This window comes from Stegastes partitus, unplaced genomic scaffold, assembly GCF_000690725.1.
Source record: "Stegastes partitus isolate 25-593 unplaced genomic scaffold, Stegastes_partitus-1.0.2 Scaffold2455, whole genome shotgun sequence".
NCBI lineage: Eukaryota > Metazoa > Chordata > Actinopteri > Pomacentridae > Stegastes > Stegastes partitus.
The window spans coordinates 123,313-148,357 of record NW_007580186.1 but is presented as its reverse complement, the minus strand read 5'-3'; the positions used below and the strand labels follow the sequence as shown (position 1 = coordinate 148,357).

The 25,045-nt window shown below is 39.4% G+C and overlaps 1 protein-coding gene across 1 annotated transcript in view; it reads right to left on the bottom strand.

Annotated features, from left to right (window-relative positions):
* Positions 1–25,045, bottom strand: part of jade2 (jade family PHD finger 2) — a 75,654-nt gene that overhangs the window by 2,487 nt on the left and 48,122 nt on the right. The gene's annotated exons all lie outside the window — the stretch shown is intronic.

Sequence of the window (25,045 nt, the reverse complement as noted above, 5' to 3'; positions counted from 1 at the left end):
GTTACAAAAACTTTCATTGCTGAGTGACTGTGTAAAATATATTTGTAAAAAATATTCAACTTTTGAACTTTTTGAAAAAATACTTTCCTGTGTGCGATAAAAAAGCCCATCAGTAGGTTGATATAACCAGTGATCCAAACCAAGAAGTCCAGCTCTAAAGACAGACTTGTCACAGTGCTGGATCCACTGCCATCGCTTCGCTCTCCAACCTACAGCAAGTCCAACCCTCCCTCAGTCCTATCTGAGCCTCAGAGATCCTCACAGCCTGTATGGGCTCAGACTGCTCATGATAAAGCCATTACTTACGAAAACAAACTGTCAGGCTCTTGTATGATTCCACAGTTCAGCTTGACCATAAATCTGCTGTGGCTTCAAAATTATGCATTTTTCGCATTTCTGCCGACTGCTGCTTGACGCTAAACGCTGGTGGAACCTTAGAGCAGCCAACACAACATTAGGAACAGATGCGTGAAGGCACTGAGATGCATTTGTCGAGTAAAGTATTAATCCCTGATCCTGTAGTGTTGACCACATCCTTGTCTTTGGCTTACTTAGGTAATCGGTCATTGGCTCTGTAGTCTTTAAAATGCTGTGCTGGATGAGGAGGATTTTCTGCGGCAGTTTTTTTTTTTCTCAAAGAAGAACACAGTTAGTGCTTCTGACTGTCATCATCCTCACTGAATCTGATTCCACAAGTGGACAATTAATTATTGTAATTACTAATTAATACTGAGTAGAGCAGTGTCTAACCATAATTATACAGTGTGTTACATTAAGTACAAATACAAAGCAAAACTGATAAGTGACACTATCAGCTGTAACTGACGCTGCTTTAGAGCAGAACGCCTCGTTTCATGACAAACATGTTTTCACATCTTTTCCTTGCATCTCTACGTAGGTGGTTCTCATTTACATTAAATGTTTCCTCATTTCTCTCATCTATTCATCACGTCCCTTCCTCGCATATTACATGGGAGGGACCGAGAAGTACAGGAATAGATGCAAGTCAGGGGAATAAGATGACATTTAAGACAAATGAGAAGCACCTACCAACACAGGAAGCGAGACCAAAGAGAAAGGAGGAAGCAGAGGACTGATAAGCTGAAGTGGTCATGGTAACAATTACAAATAAATTGTTGATATTAACCCTTTGAACTCCAACACTTGCCTGTGGGTTTAAAAGGCATACAGGGTTTAAAAAAAAAAAAAAAACACCATATGCAAGGGCAAGAAACTGCCAAAACAGGACCAATTGTCAGATTTTCAACTTCCCAACGATGGATTAGGTTGTGAAAATTAACTGAATCCAAACTTAAAATTGTGGTATTTCATTAAAATCTCTTTATTTTCTATATCCCATGTAAAGAAATTGCCAAAAATAAATCATTTGCACTAAAAAAAACAAATAATTCCGAGCGATTCGACTCAACCTTGAAGCCATAACTGACTCAGGTGCAATAAGCAAAAATGTAGCGATTGAACGCAGTTGAACTGCAGGCAGTGCTTACATAGAGCTGACAGTAGACAAACATAGGAAAAAAATGGAAATTGTAAGTCATAAAATATCCATAATGGATACAGCCACCGTGGTTTTCCAGAGTTGGTAACACATGGTGGCACTTGAAAAAACTATTGTTCATTTTTGTTTCCAGGTTTTTCAGTTTTTGTAAAATCAACAAAGAAATTCAACTTTCATCATTTCTCTTTCTTGTGATTGATGGCATTGTGTCACACTACCCAAAAGACATTTATGAGTTCTCTCTGCTTCTAGCCATGGTTGTGCTGCTTCCAAAGAGGTGCAGGACTTTATATTGCAGTGAAAAATGAGCCTACAATGAGTAAAAATGTGGGCAAAAAAAATGCTCAGAAACTGCTTGGGGTTTAAAGACTTAGAGACCTTTAGAAGTTAATGCCAGCTACAATACTTATGAAATCATTTGAAATATGTATGTAGAAGGACTCTACAAAAACAAACAAGGTGTGCTGGAGTGTGATGCAGTGTTGAGGACCTGAGGGAGTGGGTGTATTCAAGCAAACACAGTCACTCTCACACATGATGTGAACACACACATCAAGTCTCAGTGTGCTCTAACAGGGACCTGAAGCAATGATATTATCAGTCATATTGTCAAGGACATCAGTCAAGAACACACACACACACATATAAACACACACATAAACACACAAACATACACATACATATAAACACACATAAACACACAAGAAAAAAACAAGCAACACACACACACACACACAGTTGTGCCAAATCAACCGTATGACTTCACTCTACATTTTATCATTACTTTCTAAGCCTCTTTATCCCTGCTTTATTAGCTCGTCTCCCCCATCCTACTCCCTCACTCCCCCTCCGCCTCTCCATTAACCTCTCCATCTTCCCTCCATCCATCCTTCCTTCTCTCTCTCTGTCTCTCTCTCTACTCCCTAATGTGTTTTTTTTTTCCTGTCTTCTTTATTGTGACCTAGGAGACAAAAAGAGGTAAAAGCATAAAAATACGATTGACAGACGTGACCAGCAGAGGGAAAGCTGGGAGGAGGGAGTGAGAAAGCGATTGACGAAGTTCCACGATTTAAATCTGCCATAATCAAAACATATATTGCTTTCACAATATATAAAAAAAAAAAAAACCTCACTTCCTGACACTAACCATACACACAAAAAACTCTAACTTTAGATTTTTTTATTTATTTATTTATTTTTGCTTTTTATTTTCTGGACTTTTTACACATTTTTTAAAGTACAAAATTTGTCTATAAGACTACAAACATTGACAACCTAGAGTAAAATAACCTTAAAAGGGAGATCTGAAAATAAGCTTTTAATTTAAAGTTACACGTAAAAACTCATCTAGGACTTGATATGATGTAAAACTAACAGGGGATTCTTGCAATTCAAAACCAAATGAATAGTATTACAAAAGTATTTGGACATTTTTTACAGGATTTTTTCCCGTAAAATATGAATTAAACTATAATAAGGGCGCTTTTCGGCAGCCTGATTATTCGTATTATAACATTACTCAATCATGGCTATAGATAATTTCATTGGTTTTACACATGTAAACACACTTCATAACTAGTATCTAAAATAAAGGCTAGAAACTGAAAAACTGAAAATTGACTGTTTAATGAAATGGTTATTTTTCACTATTTTAACAATGCCTTTATGATCTTTCATCATAGAGATTCTGTTAAAGTAGTGTGCAAACTACACCATAAAATTCAGGCGCAGTCACTTTATTTTTGACTCTTTTTTTAAATGACAGAGACAACACATGTATAGCTTTAATCTATCATTATTTCTAATAATATGAATATAAGAAAAAATATAACAAATGAAAATAGCGTGTGATCACCACAGACTATTAGGTTTGTTCTTGTGTTTTCTTTAATGGCAGTCGGCATCGAGGCAGTTTTTTATTCTCAATGTGAGAACAATGTTGACGAATCTCCCTCATGCATGAATCATACATCGATAATAATCTAACTTTACACACGATCCATAAGGATGAAGATACAGAAATACCTTACTACTCACATTTTACAGTTGTTTACACATTTGTGTCCTATCTGCTCTGTGTAAACACAGTCTGCAGTTCAGCCAAGTTCAGCTGGTAAGTTATTGAATTTTTGAGCACAAATTTTTTTTTGTTTTTGCAGCTGAATCACTAATAGCTGCACCAAGGAGTGCAGAACTATTTTTTTATTTAGTTTTATTCACCTGGTTACAGTACACAATTTATTTTTTGGAGACATGTAGAAATAAAGTGATTTCAACAAAATATCACAATTTTAAACGAAAATTTTATTTATTTATTTTTCTTTTTTAGACAAAATTGAAAGATTGAAGATTCTTCATATTTTTAATTTCTGGCTCTGATAAATGGTGTAATTTTTTTTGACGATATCCTGCCAAGTAAACCCAGTGTTGGGTTTTCTGGTTCAGAGAGTTAACGTATTTCTTCAATTTGTGAGTTTTTACCTTGAAAATAAAATGTGAAAATTTCTGCTTAAAAAAAAAAAAAAAAAAAAAAAAGGGGGGGGCTATCTTTTACCAAATAATTTATCAGTAAAAACAAAACAAAACAAAACAAAAAAACAGTACACTGCATGAAATGTACAGTATTCCAGACTGCGGCTATTTGGCAAACTGACCAAAAGTAGTAGACAAATAAAAATTTTGGCTTGATGTTGACACAGCATGTCAGAATTATTACACTGTGTCCTGAGGCAGACATGATTTCATGGTACTACGTCCAACAGTTGTCAGGACATTTCACGCAAAACCAAGAATTCCTGTCTAATGGAGGCACTGGAGTAAATGTCAGGGATCACAGCGTCGTTAGGATTCATCGTCTGGGAATGCCTTCACATAGTTTTGAATGAATCCAGTCTGTAGATGTTGAGATCTTTCAGCAGAGGAGAGCAGGAAAGACAGTGATGTAGGGAGAGGACAGAGCGAGACGAGGGAGGGGAGAGAGGGAGGAAGACAAATAGCCAAGCATGAGAGCAACGAGAGAGTGAGAGGGAGAGAAAGAGAGGAAAGGCAGTGATATTAATTTAAGTGGAAAGAGAGATGAAAGACAAGGACGGACGAGGATGAGGCTGCCGTGTGTGTCACGGAGCAGTGTATGAAAAGGCCATATGTAAAAAGCAGCATCCTTGCTTCTGCTGCTTGGCTGCCTCTACTGTCTGCCAGCCAGCACAAATAAATAATGCAATGGAGCAAGAGGATGCGTGTGCGTGCGTTTAACTGTGTGTGTGTGTTTGTCCAACCCAGCGTGGCCGTCTGACGTGTGTGTGTTCAAGTTTAGCCTGTGTTGCTACAGTTTTTGTGTAGTTTTTTTTTTTTTTTCTTCCTGCGTGCATGTTAGACAGTGAGCCAAGGCCATGATGAATCTTGCCTTCCCCTTCAGCAATACAAGAGGAGGACAGACAGAGACTGAGGGCGATCCACTCCTCCTTAATCTTTCTCTTTTTTATTTTTTTTTATTTTTTTACTTCTTGCTCCCCTTCCACCTACATTATCTGGCTGTGTTTTCACGCTCATCGGGAGTGGGGAGATCAGACGAAGGAGGGGAAAGGATGAGAGGAGAAAAAAATGGGATGATGAAGGAGGAGAAAGGCAGGAAAGTAAAGAAAAAGATAGGAAGGGGTAGGAATATGAATGAGTGGAGAAAAGAGAATTGGGAGAGGCAAGGGGTATAAGAAGAGAGGAAAGTGAGGAAAAGGGAGAGGGAAAGTGGTCAGAGGAAGCATGAAAAAGGCAAGAAAAAAGGAAAGGAGAGGAAAAAGGAGAGAAGTAGAGTAAAGGAGAGGACCTCAGTATATCAGTTTTATTACTGTGTGTTTGTACAGGAATGACTGCGGCTAATTAATGCCTAGGAAACACTATTACAAGCTCCTGCAGTTTTATGTTCTGCCTTGTTTCTCCCTCTCTGCTATTCCTCTCATCTGCCGCCCCTCTTCGTCTTTTTACTCTTTTTGTGACAGACACTTGGAAGTCACCCAGTCGCCGTGATGGATGACAAGCAGATAGATGGAAAAGAAGCATTATAAAAAAAGATGAGGCAGGCTTGGAAAGTCAGACAGGTAGAGGGCATGCGAGCTGTTTTCCACACTATCGAGCAAATTTTACGCAAAATATAAAATACAAATGAGGTGCTTTCCCCCTCTTTCAGCTTTCACGGAGCCACAAAACAAATCCAGTGGAAAAATGGAAAAACAGAGACCTTCAAGAGCTGATTAGATTTGAGTAACTTGTTTATCGTCTACAGAGTCAGTTAATGTCGGCTGTATTTCATGCAAAGACCAAAACAAAGAAAATGCATCTGGCTGCATCGTAACTGAGCAACTAATGAAGAGTTATGTGGCGGGTCGACAGAAGAAATGTCATTTCTTTTTGGTTTTGCTGGACAGACACTGTTGTGCAATGAGCCCGGAGCAGCGATGGAAACTCTGTCAGTAATTACTCAAAAAGTGCATTTTCGTTCCCATTTATCACATGATTTATTTGTTGCTGCGGAGATTTTCCACATCGATCAGCTATAATAACTTTGTTCTAAGGACATGTGATTGAATTTTTCCATTTCCACTCAGCTTTCCAAGTTTGATATATCATGATTTGCAAATGAAAATATTGAGTGGATTCCCAACCCCAACAAAAGAAGGAATGATGCAGTAAATTTCCAACCGACAGACAGAAAATCCCCTTTAGCGTACAATTAATTCGTATGTCAGCACCGTCATCCATCGAAACTCCGCTGCTAGTGGCCGTTTCCAGTCGGTTGCTCATCGTATTTGTTTACACATTTCATTAATTCTGCTGCTGCAACAAGGTGAAAATACCTCATTATTTTCTCACAAAAAAAAAACATGTAGTGAGGTGAGCTCAAAGGCAGCAGCTTAATTCACTCGTCCTACAATTATCTGCACACCAGAGACACCACCAGCATCTGCCCTTCTCTTCTGCACGGCTTCAGTGTGTCTGAAGAGCTAAATCAGTCAGCTTGGAAAATCTTACAGCTCAGGTGATAATTAGCTCTCCAAAGCATGATTCAGCAGCAATCCATTTATGTAGTTTCAAGAGTCGGTGCTGTGTCATTTTTCAGCAAGTTCAACGTCTGTTCCATTTTCAGTTCAGTTTGCATCACAAGCTCATACAGAGTACAGCCGATGACCTCTTACTGAAACTGAACAGTTACATTCAGCTGCTCAGATGAGGCTCCATAGAAACACTACTTCAATTCAACTCTAATTCTTCTCCAATTCATATATTCCTGGGCGATTAAACAACAGCGATACGCGCTGGCAATAGACACTTGCTCAATAACAATAAGAAAACTGTTTGACAGAAGGTTCAATAGCGCTACTTGAATTCAAACTGCCATGAGAGCCCATTACAAAAAGGCAAAGTTCAGTTCCACAAAGAGCCTGCAACAGTCAGTCACATAGCTTGACAATGGAGCTCCTTCCCCCCTCCAGCGCTCTACCTGTAGCATCCATGCAGGTCTCCCTTGGCATGCTAGTCCACCGCCACCTGGCTGGAGGTTTGTGTGAGTTTTTTATTGTTATGTTAACATTAAATATATTAATACATGTGCAACTTGAAAAAAAAAAAACAGGCTCAAGGCTAATTAAAACTTTTTTTTTCCTCCAGGTCTTTATCAAAATAGGCAATTCAAATTCACCAATAAGAATAAAGTACCTACTTGAGTGAAGGTACCTCTGAACAGCTCTGAAAAACTGCTTGGCAGGGTTCAATGCTGTTTTATTTACTCAAACAAGCCCCATTTTCTTTTTAAATAGTAGTTACTGCATGCAGCTACACTTCTGAGTACATGCATAGCTCTCTCTAACAGGATTGGCTGACAGTTAACTCCTTTTCAGGGCCAACACCAACACTAGTTATCAGTAATTAAAAAAAAGATTTAAAAAAAGATATTTGGAACCAATATACATTAAATATTATATACTAACAGCATGTGCTCATAACTAGGTGACTCAACAATAATGACTGATATAATAAATATGAAATAGGAATAGGAGTGATGACATCAGAGTGTCATGTGATGTTTCAGTGTTGATTGGCTGCTGCTTTTGTTGTACAACCAATCAGATAAAGCTGTGGACGGGACATTGCGTGAGACCACAGAGCGGCAACAGTGAGACAGAGTCGTCTACATCAGAGCCAAAGTAGCACACTCAGTTTATTTTATCCGTTAACAAACTCAACGATGCTGGTAATCAGAAAATCGACCACGCTGATAATTAGTCAGTCTCTGCTCTCTTTTTAACATCGCAATCAACAATGCAAAATTCTCAACATACAGCAACAAACACCAACACGGACACCATCTACAGAAATTTGTTAGCTCTTTCGCCTGGCCCTACACACGTACACGCTGCACCATACAGTGGCATAAAAGCAGGCACAGTCCAACACAAGTCACCATTCACACAGCTTAACACACACACACACACAAACACACACACTTTCCTCCCGCTTGTCAGTCAGTAGGTCAGTATGCTGTGCTGAGTTATGGGCTGTAAGCATGCAGGGTCTCATTAAGTCCAATCTAGATCTACACTGATGACATGAGCAGGGCTATGAAGTGTGTGTGTGTGTGTGTGCGAGCGTGTGTGCGAGTGTGTGTGCTGGTAGGGGTCCTGACAGCCCGACAGGCATTAATAATCACACTCAAAAACACAGGCGTACATGGGAAAGAACTGTGTTTAAGAAGTCCTGACTGAAAACTGTTTATGGATCTATCAGCAGAAGCAGAAAAACATCTGTCAGACAACACTTAAGTATATCACTGCAGTGCAAACACATTTTCTCTTCTGTCCATGGCTCTATGAATAAAATTTGACACTAAGATGGTTCCTGACACCACTGATAATACTAAAGGTTTGATAGCAAAAATCACAGCATTGAAAAAATTACTATTTACACAGCCCTTTCAAAACTAGGGCTGAAATGATCCCTCAAGCCAAATCAGATGCAGATGCTGACTTTTAGTGAGCAAAAAATGTTGCTGTCAATACCAGTATATCACCAGTGTAGATATATACGGAAGGGAAAATGCTGGGGTCAAAGACACACCACTTGGGCCACCACTTTAGCTCATCTGGTTGAGCTGGCGACCCATGTGCAGGGGCTATGGTCCCCGATGCAGTGGCCATGGGTTTGAATCCCACTGGCCCTTTGCTGCAAGTCCTTCCCCCATTCTCCTCCATCACTTTCCTGTCTCTCTCTCAACTGTTCTATCTAATAAAGGCAAAAAGGCCAAAAAAATAACTTAAAAAAAAAAAAGATGCACCATTTGACTCCGCACCACCATCTGTTCATACGTTCTCTGCTACATGTGCTGCACACAGTGCTAAGAGCATTACAGCCAATGAACAAACTATGTGACCACCATTTCTAAAATACCCCTTATAAGCATGTTTTTCTCCATTATGCCCTTTAAAGATTTAATATTGACACATATCAGACAGCAGATGTGCTGATACGGATGTGTCTGTGATCAGCCAATATAGGTCAACCGAAAAGCTACTAAAAAATATTCATTCAAATTCTTTTCATCAGAGCTTTCGTGTAACTATAGGCTATCCAGCTTCACTGTGCCTGGTGGGGATTGCAAAATGGAGAAAGAAGAAGAAAAAAGCAAGACAGAAGTGAAAGGACACAGAAAACCACAAAAAGCACCCAAACTTAGGGTTGACTTCATGCTGAAAAACATTACCTAACGAGCCTAACCAGCCTTCTACAACAGCACAATGTCAACATTTTGGCATCATAGCAACATCCATCCATTATCTATACACCACTTAATCCTCACTAGGGTCGCGGGGTGGCTGGAGCCTAGCCCAGCTGACTTGGGGCAGGGCTACACTTAGAGACAGACAACCAAGCACACTCACATTCACACCTACAGACAATTTAGAATCACCAATTAACCTCAACATGTTTTTTGGAAGGAAGCTGGAGAACCCACGCTGCACAGGGAGAACATGCAAACTCCACACCGGGACACGAACCAGTGACCTTCTTGCTGTGAGGCAATGGTGCTAACCACCGAGCCACCTCGCAGCCCATCTTAGCGACGTGCAAAAGGCAAAATATGCATTCGGATAACATACTAAGTGACACTGGGTGTCACTCTTTATACCAGCTTCATTTACTGGACCCTTTTCAAAGACTTGCTTATTTTCTCTTTGTATATTATTGCTCTTAGCTAAAGTAAAAACATTTCTTAACTGATAAATCAATGGAGTAATCAGCAACATACTCAATCACAATGATAATCAATAGCTGCAGCCCTATTTTATAAGTGCGATATAGTGAAACAACAGTCACAGTTAACAATAAAACATTCTTCAGGAGATTTGTATACCAGGAAAATGTAAAAATGTACCATTATTTATTCTTCCTCCACCAATGTTTCTAACTGCTATTACTACCAGTCATTCTTATGCTCACAGAGACACTTCTGCTAAAGTAATATTGTACTGGCAACACTACTACAATGCAGGTATTTTTACACTGCATTATTGATTCAGACAGGAAAAATAAGTGTAAGCATAGAAAATTCCATCAGACATTTTGAGAGTGGACTGGGGATTGAAACCTGCAATCTTTCAGGAACAACCGTCACCTTGTTCTGTAAACTATGAGCTTCTGCCAGCTCTGATTCAGCTTGTTTGTATGCTGTATGAGGCAGTCTGCCTGTCTGTCTTACTTTGTGGACTGACTTGTATCTCTGACCATCTGCGGAGCAGGGATAGATTAGCACTGTCTGCTTCCTCCTGAGCTGAACAGAACAGAAACCACAGAGGATGGCTGTTGAAAGCTGACATTTCAAACCAGGAAACACACACACACACACACACACACATATATAGTCGGGCAGATAGGGATCCTCACAAACATGCTCACATTAACACAAAAGCAGAAACTCACATAAACGCAGACACGTATACACACAGAACTGACAAGACTAAACACTCCCACACAGGTGAAGAAACGCACAAACACCACCACACACATGGATGTACACATGGTCATACACAAATGCACTTCAACACTACAGTGCACGCTCTCGCACAGGTGCACATCCAGCCCAACACCCACACAATGGACCTTGTTATTATGGTGTTGCTGAGCCAGTTTCCTTGAAGCACAGTGACAAAGTGCTTTAAGTGCTGTTAAAGGCCGTCTGACATAACACGCTATCGTTTGACTCGCTGGTTATCTTGAAAAACAATCAGCCTTGTTCATGTGTGACTTTGAAAAGGGATGAGAGCACTGATAGAAAGAGAAAGAGGATGCTATGCCCTTCACTCCTCATCCTGCTGTTATTAATAGACTGCTGAACTCTGGCAGGGCCTCCTTTATTGCCAGTGTCGGTACTATGGTGGCGTGAGAGTTATCTGCACCCCATAAGGTGCAAAGGACCCATGACGGCAGCATGAGTCAATCTGACTGACAACTAAATCAAGAAACATGCATCTATTGTAATGTAGCTCTGGTTCTGTGTTCAATGTCAAACTCATGGTTTAATTGATATTAGATAAAATCAACATTGCAATATTTTGCCTTTTTGTGGTATAAAAAAAAAAATCAAGAATTTTAACCAGATGACTTGACTATGGAGAGACTTTGGAGAGAATTAATCATTGTAGAATGGCTGAGCTGACTTTGTAAGGGAGTGCATCTGTGTAGAAAATAGAAAAGTGTATGGAAAAGAACATCTTTCATTACATGTTTCATCTTTCTGTAGCTGAAATATTCCCATTTAACAAAGTAGGGCTGCACGATTATGGCCAAAATGATAATCACGATTATTTTTGCCCAATACTGAGATCAAAACTAGCCTTTTATCACAATTATTGACTGTTTTTTATGTTGTGCTTCATTCCTGCTAATGTACAAACCTGCATTTAGACATAAAATAAGGTTCTGCTTCACCTGAATTCAGAGCATTTCCTACTGGCACAATATAAATAGAATTGTACCCAAAACGCCTCACCTGCCGCAAAACTGTAGCGACAGACTCTACAGTTTACTAATGTTCCTTAAACGCCTCCCATGCAGACTACAGTAGGAGCTAGTCAGGTGGCTGCACAGAGAAGCCTCTAGTCTCCACTCAGTTTCTGCAGCACAGCAGCTCAGGCAGGTGTGTGACCAAAACTTATTTTGAAAAGAGTGAAAGGAGAAGTTTTAATGCCAGTTTTACCCAAGTTGAAACCAAGTGAGTTTATCTCCATAGATTGTCCTCTATGAGCGGAATCTTCTTTTAGCGGAGCTCATTATTTACATATATTGTAGTCCATCACATTCATTTAACAGCCAAAATCATGATCATGATTAATTGATTGATTTAATAGTGTAGCCCTGCAACTGACGTGTTTCTTTTTTGTTTTTGCATCTTTACATCCCTTTTCAGTGTTTCCCTCCTGTTCCTTGCTCATTCAACCAGTGTTTTTCTTCCATTTTAGCCACATTTTGGACAAAAGTTCAGCCTCTACCATGATGACACCTTCAGGTTTTTACAGTTCACAAAGTCAAGGCCAAGACTTGTGACACACAGCAAACGGTTCATCCCTTTTCAAACTTTTATCTTGAAAGGCGTTGCAAGATTTGGGGAAAAACCTTTCTACCATTAAATTCTTTTGACTGCTTCCCCACAACATTTTAGTAAACATTTTTATATAACAATTTGAGGCACATAAAAATTTATGAAATACACAACAAACATCAAAATAACTATAATTCAAACTCTACTAAGGATGCATTCATGCATACTTCTATTATTTCTCCCAGAGAACCACAAATGTAAGCCTGTTTTCCTTTTGAACTGAACAAAGCAAATCAACAAAGTAGAGCGCCTAATTTTTATTTACTGCTCCTTTCGAATGGAATATTTATCTGCAAATCTGCACAGCAGATAGATGGAAGGATGCCACGAACAAAACACTGTGAAGCGTTGCCACGGTTTAAAAAAAAGTCTGACCGTATGAATGACCGCCGTAATAAAACGGATAACACAAAATAAATCCTTTTAAGACCATTAAATTGAATGATGCTTCTCATATATAAAACAGAGAGAGGGCTTGGAATTAGTTTTGATTTACGACTTGTTCCGACTTTTAAAAGGACAAGGGGATGAAGCTGTGACTGAACTGTGAGGCACCACGTTGTGGGAGATTGTGCTGAACAAGGTCAATAATAATCAGTCTGTACTCTCAACAAGTAGTACAGAAGCAGAGCCAGCAGCATGTCAGAGTGAGTCAGACCTCATACCTGAGCTTCAGATGGGTTAAAGCAGAAATATAAAAGCATATACAGCTACTAAACTTTTGATGTAGCAGACTGAAAGGAACAATAAATGCGTGCACGTCGATATAGAGTTGTGAAGACAGAAGAGAAGGAAATCTGAGGGAAAAGAGGCATCAAACGGAGAGAGGGGGATGAAAGCAACCAGAGTGAAAAAGCACAATTGAAAGGACACAGACAAGGAAATGTAAGGAGAGGAAAGTTTAAAGAGGAGAAGAGAGAAAACGCAAGAGTATTTTTCTTCCTCCTCTGGGCATCATGGCTACCTGGCTCTCCACAGTGCGTCATGGCAGATGTCGACTCACAGAGAGAGGAGGATAATTTTAGCAGCCACATCACAGCACGGCCTCTAATGATTGGCTGCTTGGAAGGTCCACAGGACTCAGGAAAGAAGTGTGTGTTTGTGTGTCTGTGTGTGTCTGAGTGTTGAGTGGGTGATTATGAGTGAGAAAAAAGACAGAAAAGGAGAGAAAGGGGTTGATGGGAGAGTGGCAGAATAAGAGAGAGAGAGGAGAGCTCGTGTGTGATCGGTGCATTAGTACGGTGACTCAGTGGTTTCAGCAAGCACACAAACACACTCAAACATGCACCAAGGCAGCTCTCAATACCACCAGTATGCAGTGAATTCAACAAATGATGTCTTCCTGGGTCTTGCTGTGTATGGAGGGTTGTTGCGTGCGCCTACATGCTTTGTCATGGCTGACATTTTGACTCGAGCACAGGTGGAAATGATGTTCCATTCAGTGTCCCAATACCAGCCATGACAGTGGACCCGAGTGCACAAAAGCAGAACCTCCCCCAAGAGGAATTCAGCCATCAAAGCTGGAGTAGGCAGTATTTCTTTTGGCGTCACTGGGTAAAAATTCCACACTAACCTTTCGGCATTTTGTTATTCAAGCGGTCTGAGAGGAAACCTGACTCCTGCACCTCCTCTAACATCTAGCCCATGACGGGAGATTTATGTCAATCACAGGTCTTCTTTTTTTTTTTTTTTGTACCCAGAACAGGTGAGAGAAAAAGCAGGATGTGGTGGCTCAGATGGAGGTGTTTCACTTTAGGGAGTGAAGTCTGAATCCAAGCAGAAGCAACAAATGAATGTTAAGTGTCTTGATTTTAAAGGTCTGGTAGGAGGAGCTTAGAAGAAGAAGAGCTGCTGTATAATTTCAAATTCTGGGTTTTGATTTTGTTTTGTTGCTTTTCTTTTAATCTTTGTCTTTTCAAGATTTCTACACTGCAAAAAATTATCTGTTGACTCAGCTTGGAAGTTAAGTGACTATGAAGCGTCAAGTTTACAGCACTTAAGTACATTAGTTGATACAACTTAAGGGTCTATTGGATCCACTTCTTAAGTCAAATAATTCAGACTAAAAACAGATTAGTTAGGAGAACAGAAAAAAAAATGTCGGTTTAGCTTTCTTAAAGGTTTTTGTTTAGAAATTTGAATCTAGTCAGCTCAACATGAAATATTACCCTTTTTTCCAACTTATACTGAGTTGCATTCTCATTTAATAATTTAGATAAATTATTTGAGTTGCAGACTTTTTTTTAATGAGTTGCAGACATGTTTTTTTGATGACTTGGGTTGACATAATGTTGGCAACTGCATCAACTCATTATTGTGTGGAATTTAAACTCAGATGTCTACATTCATTGATTTAAAACACAATTCAAGTTGACGTAACTTGATAACTTTGTTTTTCTTCACACTGATGTCAGGCACGTCTCCTGCCCTTCCTGCTCAACATTGGAGAAACTCAAATATTCCAACTTAAAAAATGAATTATGATAATTAAGTACATGACAGGGCTGAAAGGTGGTACAGTGGTTAGCACTGTTGCCTCACAGCAAGCAGGTCGCTGGTTTGCATCCCAGTGAGGACACCCGGGATCTTTCTGTGTGGACTTTGCATGTTCTCCCTGTGCAGTGTGGGTTCTCTCCGGGTTCTCCGGCTTCCTCCCACAAGTCCCCACAACCCTAATGAGGATTAAGCGGTGTATAGATAATGGATGGAACGAAGTACATGACACTGAAGGAGACATTTTTAAATCATGTGACATACTATTGGAACAATCAATTTTTTATGAGTAAACAATTTAAATGTACTTGTATTTATGCTACCACTCATTAAGTAAGTGATAATTAACAATACCTTTGAATGTAGAGGAAACACTAATTCCCGAACATAATGTGGTTTGTTGGTTAAACATAATTTCATTGGATGTTGTCATAACTCAAAAAGTTGGATGCAAACTGTTGCGGTATTTTAAGCCCAAATGTTATTTTTTGGAGCATATTTTTGTCATATTTCTTTTCTACTGTAGCAGCAATGGTTTTCAGTGTTTTTCTTCGTAGAAGGCTTGTGAAAAATGGCTGCCTCTCTCCTATTTATCTCACCAAGCTGGACACAGAGGGAGGACAGATATGGGGAAAGATAAATTTGACAGTGGACAAGGTGGTCTGGGAAAAGAAAACAGAACGTAAAGACAGAGAAGGAAGAAAGGTGCCTTTACAATGAGATGGGAGATCTAAAAGACAAAAACAGTGACAGACTGTCCCATATCAGCAAATTAACTGCCCATAAATACAATCAACGCTCCATGAACACACAGCACAGGTGACCTTACAGAGATGGTCCATGACATAATCATAAAATGCTTCTATATCTTGAGACACTGCAGTATGCAAAACTGTAACCAGTTAGGCATCTATTACAGTTCAAAATACTTATTAGGGCTGTGTGATATATTTCTTTATTATTAACTGCATGGACAATGCAATGTGCTGCACAATAACAACAATGTGAAGTCAGATATATGAACTCAAACATCATGATTCTGCTCTTTCTGTTGCGTGATACAAAAACAAAACTTATGGTTCCCAATTCTCAGGACGAAACTGTAAGAAACTAGACTGAACATAATTTACTCAAATTCAAGGGTTCTTGGATACACTGAGTTTTTCCCAAAACTTCACTCAAAGGATCCAAAGTTGATTGACGTGCAGACTCTGCATGTGCACAGTGAAGTTTGTGAGAAACAGGAAAGAAACACTGAAAAGGAAGGTTCGGTTGCAAAAAGAAACGCAATGCCAGTTGAGTGAAAATATTTTGGCTACAGGATGATAAGGAACGAGAACAGGTTCTATATCGCTACATTAAGCAACATTACTAATTTGATTTGACAATTTAAACCAGCAACACAAACTTCACAGATGTGAATGCTATTCGAAGCAAAAAATATATTTTGGATGTGTTTGCCAGAGTAACACTGTATGAGAGAGGATTCAAAAAAGTTTTTTAAAAGAATTTCTCATTTTCAATGGAGATGCACTCTCCTGCAAAATCACACCAATCATTCTAGGGTAGAGCAATCTGATGAAAATTTATGTATTTGATTTTTATTTTTCATGTCACACTATATATGCTAGATCTTTCCAATGTCATATAGTCCTAATATTAATATTTCTTGGATTTTTCTCCAGGACACTTTGCATTTCAAGATACAGCAACTGACCAGAACGTTTTTGCACCCAAACGTGCACAAAATCAGATTATGAAACAGAAAACATGCAGTCAAAATAAACACTATGCACACAGAACATCACCAATATCACATTACATCTGCAGCACATTTTCATGCCACAAATGGTTATACGCTGTACACGCTCTTTGATAACCCACCTGTGATTTTTTTTTTTTTTTTTACAATTGAGCACTGAGGTGCAATTGAAAAAAAAAAAAAGCCCACTCTCTTACTCCGTCTCCATTTATGGCTGCAGACATAGTTCAGGTGGCAGCTTGTTTCTTTGTGTGAGCGCTGCAGAGCAAAGCACCATGCGGGGCACAGAGAGCTCAGGCCTGAAGAAGCCTTTCAGAGCGCTCGCTGCTGCACAACGCTTCGGCTCAGGACGGATGAGAGGGAGGAAAGAGGCGTAAAAAAGCAACAGTGAAGGGAGTCACCGTTATTATGCAGAAAACATCTCTCACTAACATGAATCACTCGCATCAACAGCCTTTACCGGCTCGACACTTTTCAAATAACACATAAAGGACTTGATAGGAACGTGAAAAGGATTTCCTCTTGCTCTTTCTATGGTCCTCTCCCCCCTCTTAGATCTGAAATGTCACATCCGTAGCTATTAGCCTAGCTTCGAAGTGCTGAGCTCTGAAAAGACACTCAGCCTACAATTTATGCCCCTCATTAGCGCGAGACGAGACAGTGAACAAGTCCTTTTGAGATTTCTGTGAACGCCGGCTCCTCATCACAAGCCCGTGGCCTGAATGATGCGTGGAGCGACGGCACTCCCCCCCTCCACACCAAGGGCAGGCTGATTGCCAAGGCTTCACTCAAAGGTCACGCAATTAAGCTTTGTTCCCGCTTCAATAAGGCTTTGACTGACTGACTGCGCTCCTCCGTTTGAACAGATGTGATTTTTGGCCTCTAGCAATCTAAAATTCTGCCCTCCGTTCATGTTCACAATCACACATTCAAAGAAATGAGTCAGAGACAGAAGAATCCCGAAGAAAAACTAAAAGCAGAAATTATCATCTGCACAGCTTGTCCACAAATTTAAAATTTTAATATCCACATTCAGCGCTGCAGCAGCTTGGAGGTTAAATAAGTCGGATTTGGAGCCAGAAGCTTCTTAGATGGAGTCTGTTCAGGGAAAAGCTCCTCCTGAATTTCCTTGGGCAAGGCATTTAACCTCCAAACTGCTTCACTGGAGCCACTAAATGGCCATATGTCAAAGACTGTAACTGTACTGAGCAGCTTGGATGAGCGAAATCCTGTAACAGCAAGAGAATGAAACAAAACATTACTGGAAGACAGCATGCAGCTTCATCAATTATACAAGTCGTCAAAGATGTGATAGGAAAAAAACACCTGCAATCTACTTTTACATAAATAAAATGTAGGTTTTGCAACAACAACAAGTAAGTGAGTAAGTCATGCAGCCCCCAAAGCGCTGCAGTGGATCTGCTCAGTAGAGGTTGTGCTTGTACTCTGCAGCTCCCAGGTGTGAAAGTGTGTAAAATCATGAATATGAAGCACGATGTTTCTGAGTGAGGGAAGGAGAGAGTGTGAACATGCTCAGGAAAAAAAAAAAAAAAACCTTCTCTCAATAAATAAAGGTTAAAAAACTGGGTCACTGACAAGAAAGAGTGAAGGAGACTTAAGAGGCAGAAGCGATAAGCCAATTTCCCCCCACAGAGTCCGATGCAAATATCATTCTTCGTATGGCGGCTCAGGCAGACGATCTGGTGAAATGGCAAAGCAGAGGCTGGGGGGAGATGTGACCTAGTTTTGGAGATGTGTGGCTGAAAACAACCAAAACAACTACATGATTAATGCTGCTTCGCATGTCGGCATCCGTTGCAACTTGAGTCGGTTGTCGTGCTTTTGAGCAGCAGAATTTACTAACAGGGAACAACAGAGTTGATTAAATGAAAGTCGATCCGTGGCAGCGGATTTACCTCGAGTACAGCTTTCTAAAACAAAACGTCAAGAAAAAGACTGAAGACAGAGGACCGAAAGTCTAAATACCATTTGACAGATCTGTTTTATCCCACACCGAGTGCCAAATGGGTGGTATCTGCCACACAGAAAAGCATCTTTCTGTGATGGCAGCTGTCTCGCTTGCTTTTCTTTGCTCCGTCTGCTGCTCTGTTCCCGTCTCCAGACATTTCTCACCTCCAACAGATCCTTGTATTTCTGAAGAACCTTCCTGACCTGAGATCTTCCACCGATCCTCCAGGTGCTCGCTAACTTTCCCACTAATCCTGGTCCCAACTCAGATCATCACTGTTGTAACTGTTAGCTGCAGTCTAGCCACCCTATTCCCATTTCCCCCTGCTCTCTTTCCCACCTGGACCTGTTTTTTTCACCCTCCTGCTCGAGACTGACTGTAAAACATTTTACGATACAAAAAAGTTTCCTGTAAAGATTACTATTAAACCACTGCAAAAATACAGTAAAATACCGGCGACCACAGCCACCAATATTTTACTGTATTTTTACAGTGTTATAACTGTAATTTACTAAAACTTACAACAACTTGCCAATAATATTCTGATTTAACGGTGTTGCTATTGTAATCAACATTAACTATAAATATAGTTACCTGTAAATTGCATTTTCGTCTTTTAGAAAGAATAAACCAACATATGTTAACATGAGGCACGTTTAAGTTACATTGTAATAAAAACAAATATATGAAAAATTATTTTCCACAAAATATATTTAATAAAAAAATTTAAATGAATGTGTACATTTTAAAAGATAAAATGAATAAAATCTATATTTAAAATAAATAAATAAAATAAAAACACAATATAATCCATAATTAAATAATAAAAAATAATTGTAATTTTTTTAAAGATATAAATGGCATTGGTGTAAAATTTCACAATCATAAATAATAAAGTCACAACTCTAAATGATGCTTCGAGACCTGCAAATGTTTTTGTGGTCAATTCAAACCATCAATTTTTCAATTTTTGGCTCCAAAAAACATCAGATTTTGTCATTTCTAACTTTATTTTGGAAAAACAGCACACCACTGATTGGAAATTGGCTGCATTTTTGCCATAATATATTACAGCGCACAGCATTCATTCATCTTTGTCGTCTCCCTTCTGCCTCAGTATCTGTATTTTTGGTCCTCATTGCCTCATGCACAGCTCACTTTTTTATATACTTTTCGTGACTTTTCTGAATTACTCTCGAGGCACCAAACTCCACCCATCTGCTGCTGTGCGCCGGCCAAAATAAATGCTACGACTTGCGAAAAAGAGTGGGTCTGCAGAGCCTTATAATAACACATCAACTTCTTAACCGGTCCCATATTAACGCCCACTCTATTGCTAAGAGGCTTCTGAGTCACTTTAAGTAACAACCACACATCAAACGATCCATTTTTAAAAAGGGAAACATCCACTGTCAGAAACTCTTGCAGGAATCCATCTTCAAGCTGTGAAGTTCACTGTGTTCCAGGACTTATTTTATCTTCAATCTGCTTCTATTCCAGTTAGTGACTCACTACACTTGCAACGCTCTGAAAATGAGCATGAACATTTTGTATTCAATGTGAGAGATTTTCTTCAAGTTGAGAAAAATGAGAGACACAACATGTTTTGTGGATGGATTGCATGCTGGTGCTTTTAAGGTTCTTTCTTTTTCTCCTTCTCTGTTTCATTGTTGAATGTCAGTGCGGCATCAGGGGTCTAGAAAGAAGTTTTCTCTCTCTGATTCCGAGCGACTGACATCAAAACCTGACATTTAACGTCGATGATCTGATTGCTGAGTCTTTGCTGAACAGTCAGTTGTCTGTGCGAATGAGAGGACCGATATGAAATGAATTGTAATTCTCATCTGACACCGACTGGCTTCGACTGTTCAGATTAACTGCATGCAAATGCCAGATTTTCTGACCTTTGTGTAGTCGTACAAATATTGTGTTTAAATGGTTTTAGTCACTGCACATTTAAGCACAGCTACACAGGTTATTTTCAATATTCAGTAGTTTTCATAACATGTTTTTATGTACATTTTGAAGCATCACGAAAGTAAAGTGAATGAAAATGACGTGGATTTGACTTAGTATTATTACACTTCATAGGTGATGGATGCACCTTTTTCCGCTTCTTTTGTTGGTTTTATCTCCAAATTGCACGAAACATGTCCAATATAAGCTGACAGGAAAGAATAATTACAAGACTTCTTCTCATTTTCTCTCACAGATGGTCAAACTTTTCCTGTTTCTCCTTCCACTTCAAGCTCTTTTAGCAGCTTTTGAACAACTGTGGTGTGTTCCAGTGTTCATACTTGCAAATAGTATGCCAGAAATGAATAAGTATGTCCCAATTCATAGCATGTCAAATGCAGTTTGCCAAAAATATGACACAAAAACACTACATCTGGTTGCATTTTGCAGTACGCGAGCCAGAATGCATTTCTGGACATTCTGACACATGATCTCCTCTGCAGTTACGGTCGAGTATACTGGAACACAAACAAGTTTGAACTGCCAAGCAGACAGATAACAGCGTATTTTGCAGCAAAGACTGATGAAGGTGCAATAATATGTCCAAGTAGTATGTGCCAATTGTATGCAAACTGCTTGTTTTTTGTAAGCGCAGTTGCAGTGCATATTTAACATGAAGTTGTTTCAGACTTCTCCTCTGTTTATTATAACTGTGCATCATGTCGCCTTTACTGCATCTTTCTGATGACAAGTCACATCGTAGTTTATTGACACCAGAGCTGGTAAATGGAAACAACCCTAATCTGCATTTTCTGTTTGTTTTTTGCAACCTCTGTAAAAGTTTTGCATCAAATTCACTTGATAATTATATAGAAACACAGCTCGTTAAATATGCTATACACCCATAAATCATCCTCATGCGTTTTACACTTTTAACTACATTATACAGAACCCAGGTGAGCGACAACAATACTGCACCTGAACGCCTCCTGTATAGACACGGTGGGGGGAGCAGCACAGCATGAACGAACCAATATCCAGTCATATAATCCTGACAAATCTTTTGCATTTGCGCTTTTTCTCAGTGAGCACGCACAGTTCTAAGTATTTTCTTGCCTGCCTCATTTCTCATCCCTCTGCAGACTTTTACACCCGACCAGGTACGAGCTTTGATGTTCCACCGTGAAACCATCACACATGACTGAAAGTAGAAATATGGGCCACTTTGGCCATGAAAGCCAAACGCTGACACGCACAGCCTGGAGGCGGCCAACAAGAAATGACACATGCAGGAGAGCAATGACACATGCAGAAACCAAACTAATGCTCATGGGTGCACAAATATTAGCTTCACTCCCCAGACAAAATACACACCATCTGATTACTGTTTGTATTTTCCCAAGAAGTTCTCTGGCCACTGCTGTTGGTTTATGTGTCAACCACAAACATTAGTGCTCTAAAGTAAGTAAAAAAAAATCATATTTCATGAGCCATGGAGGCCACCTACAAAATAACTGGTTTTCCAACACACATGGAGCTCGGCACAGTTTAATTAAATCGGAACAAACTATGAGTGAAGCGCTTTGTGAGTAGAAACAGATGACTAAAACATTGCATTCACTCATTTTTCACCTCTGGAGAATTAGATGTCAACAACAAATATTAACGGTCAACAAAAAGATGGAATGCTTCCAACTTTTACGACGCTGAGGAACAGAAGACAAATGATGAAAAACACTGGAATGCAAATAGTCACTTAGGTTGAATCATACATGATGCCAAGATTTTGTCATCTAGGAAAGAATCTTTTCCTTGTTTCTTCTTTTGAATCACTTGGTAAACCCATTGTAATAGACTTGCTTTAATGTGATGTTGTCTTTTTTTTAATTTGTCTATTTTATTCTCTTTTTAATTTACCCATGTCTTTTATTATTATTATTATTATTATTATTATTATTATTATTATTATTATTATTATTCCTCATCTTTTTTTTAAAACTTTTTTTTACTTTTTACCCTGCTTTATAAACACATGTATTTTTTCATTCTTATACTTCTTCTCCTTCGTCTTATCCTTCTTATTATTATATCAAAAACATACTGTTACTAGTTCTCTACACTGTCCAATAAAACCTATTTGCTATTTGTTATCAATTTATCATTTTCTTCACCTGTCATTTATAATCATTTAGTCATTATTCATTCCTTCATATATACTTTTCTGTTCATCCTTAACTGATGCACTCATGAAATAAATTCTCATTGGCTGGTCGATCCCCAGTGTTCCTTTCATAAGGAGAAAAGCCCTCCATCAGTATCCTTCCAGGACTAATCCATTATTTTTAGTGCAGGAGGAACAGACCACCTGTGAAAACACGCCTGTATTTTCTCAACTTTAAACTCGCCCAACCTGATGCAGACTTCTTGGTCTGGCTTACTGAATGTTTGCTGAACAGAATCGCCTCCGAACTAACTGACACCGTGTCAAAGAAATCACCGGCGTGGCTGCATTTTATTAAAACAGTGGGCGATAAAGTCGACTTTGCAGAGATCACAGCTCGGCAACCACAACAGGAGGCGGACCTTGTCTGGCATTATATTCCTCAGTCGTTTTGTGTGAGGATAACCAGATTACAGTGATTTAATATGCAGCAAATACCAGCTATTAAATAATTCAGGTTAATAAGAATAGATGTAGGTTATCCACAGACAACATGCAGGATTTTTATTTCCCTGCAGCCAATCGATTGGTTGAAGAGTAGCTATGATTTCTGTCAGCCAAGATTTTTTTGGTTCATCACAGCCCCACTCCATCTCCCCTGTATCCTGTAATCCCCTTCTGTCTATTCACCTCTCCATCCTTCACTGTATCACTCGTCGCCTTCCTTCCTCACCTTTACAACCATCATCCCCTCCAATCATTTTTATCTCTCTCAATCTGTCCCCATAAGCCGCCTTTTCAACATCCATACTTCCTAATCCATCCACATTTTCTCTGCCCTCTTAGCAGTGGGTGTAAACAATGTGGAGTTTTTTTTTTTTAAGATTTGATCACCTGGCAGGTGAGCAAAAGGGAAGGGGGAGGGGGGGCAACACTGACAGTTTAATACAACGGCTGGAGGCTATGCTGGCTCGAGTGTGTCCGCATATGTTTATTTGCGCTCATCTCCCGGCTGGTTATGTGTCGACATGCGAAGCTCTCCGCCATCCATCCCGGCTGCTCATCCATTCACTGGGCTTGGCAGCGTGTGAGAGTATGTGTGTGTGTGAGAAAGAAACTGTATCATCCTCTCCGAGCTGTTTGCATCTGGTTGCTATGGAGTTTCACAGCTGTTTCTACCAGAACCCTAATGAGCTTCAGCAGCTGCTAGCTTAGTGGGACACACACACTCACACACAGGCTCACAAACACACAAACATGTATACATATGGGACACGTTTGTATACATGCACACCATCACTTAACCCTCAGTGCATGTTTAACGGTTTAAGGCATTCCAGAGCGTTAAAAATTGCATGCATGTTCGCTCCAAAGACAATTACGAGTCGACACAATGGAGGCTGATCGCCACTCCGACAGTGATCCGCCTCCAATATAACATCTGCACATCTTAACTCTAATCTTAACACACATGTTGTTAAAAAAAAAACTGTTCACGCAGCTTCTCAATGCCCCGAGGAAATTTTCCAATGTCCCAATTTGATTCCAATATTACTTCAACAAGTGTAAGCAATAAAGAGGCAACAATCAGCGGTGATTTATCAGGCTTGCAATGTTTTCCATCACTTGGCTGCTGTTTTTCAGAACTTTTCCAAAGCTTATTTTTTTAATTATCAGTGTTAACCCTCTACACCCCAAACTATTTTTTGCTCCTGTTACACTTTAAGTCACTGTGGGCTCATTTTTTCACTGCAATATAAACTCCTTCACCTTTATGGAAACAGCACAACCACGGCTACAAGTAAACAGATCTCAGTTATCTTCTGTGCAGTTCTAATGCCATTAATCATCAAAAAAGAAGAGGAATGAGATACATTTCTGTCATTATTTGTTTTACAAAACTTGACTGGATTTAACATGTCCAACATTTTCCAAATGCCTATACTTGTTTGCTCTCTTATCTGTGTGAACACAACCTGCAGCTCAGCTGAGATGTCCCTGAATTTATGTCATATAACTGTTGCTGAGTCACTAATGGATTCTTGTTCGCACCAAGGAGCCCAAAATGTTTCGTTTTTTACAGACTGTGGTTGGAGTAAAATGTAGAAAAGACAGATTTTGCTGAAATGTCATGATTTTAAGCCTAGATTTGATTAAGTTTCCAAACCAAACAGCACAGCATAGACGAATGCTTCAAGGACCGTTGGAAAACTGAAAAGCCAATGTTTTGTTTGTGTTTTCACAGTGTCTAGCTCTGATAAGAGGTGTAATTGCAAATGTTTTAAAGATAAGATGCCTTTCAAATCTGCCAGCGGGTTTAGGAGATCAAAACTGTTAATCATAAGAATAAATTCAGTAAATCGAATCGAATTGAATCTAATCGAGTCAAAGATTTATTTTTCACATTGTTGTTGAGACTAAACCATTGAAAACGAAACCTATATGAAAATGTATTTCCCTTTTTTCATCAAAGAATAAAAACAAAACAATGTGGCAGACGACTGTACAAATTAACTAATTATCACAGCAAAGTCTTATTCAAT